We start from the raw sequence: 857 nt of genomic DNA, 5'->3' as shown, positions 1-857 counted from the left end.
ATTTTGATAATTATTTCCCGGCCTTTGGTTTATGTAGGAAACATTCTCTCGTTGTTCCATCGTTTGCTCAACATTAGAATCTTTCGTTAAGTGTGGTCTACCGCATTGCTCACAACTGATTCGTATTGCATGAATATCTTTAGTCATCTTTTCCATTCGTCTCTCGAAAGCATCTATTTTTGCGGAAACAGAATCAAAGTTATGGCTAGAATCGGCTCTAGCCGCTTTAGATGAATGAAAAATATCTTTTTCCTGATGCCACTCATGAGAGTGGGATGCTGTGTTATCAATGATCTTGTGAGCTTCGGTTGCGGTTTTCTTCATAATGGAACCACCAGCTGCTGTGTCGATGTTTTTTCGTGTGGCGATGTCGACGCCTTTATAGAAAATTTGCACTATTTGAAAATTATCTAAACCGTGTTGAGGACATCCTCTCAACATCCTTCCGAATCTTGTCCATGCCTCATATAACGTTTCATTTGGCTTTTGCACGAACGTGGCAATTTTTCCTTGAAGTCTCACGGCTTTAGATGCCGGAAAGAATCTTTGAAGAAATTTCTCAACTAAAATATCCCATGAGTCAATCGTTCCTTCAAGTAACGATTCTAACCAATCTTTGGCTTCTCCTTTTAAAGTCCATGGGAACAACATAAGATAAATAGTTTCATCCTCAACTTCTCGGATTTTAAATAGATTACAAATCCTATTAAAAGTTCGAAGATGTTCGTTTGGATCTTCTTTTGTTGTACCACCAAATTGGCACTGATTGGTGATCATGTGTAGTGTTTGTCCTTTCATTTCAAAATCTGATGCTCTAACATCTGGCTGATTAATGGCGTGACCTTGGCCCGTGCGTG

The 857-nt window shown here is 39.1% G+C and overlaps 1 non-coding gene across 1 annotated transcript; it reads left to right on the top strand.

The window, feature by feature from the left end:
- Positions 1-412: 412 nt before the first annotated feature.
- Positions 413-519, top strand: LOC139865390 (small nucleolar RNA R71). Its single transcript, XR_011764913.1, has one exon. It is a non-coding gene; the product is annotated as a small nucleolar RNA R71 (small nucleolar RNA).
- Positions 520-857: the final 338 nt, after the last annotated feature.

This window comes from Rutidosis leptorrhynchoides, chromosome 8, assembly GCF_046630445.1.
Source record: "Rutidosis leptorrhynchoides isolate AG116_Rl617_1_P2 chromosome 8, CSIRO_AGI_Rlap_v1, whole genome shotgun sequence".
Taxonomy (NCBI): Eukaryota; Viridiplantae; Streptophyta; class Magnoliopsida; order Asterales; family Asteraceae; genus Rutidosis; species Rutidosis leptorrhynchoides.
This window is presented reverse-complemented; position numbering and strand designations above follow the sequence as displayed.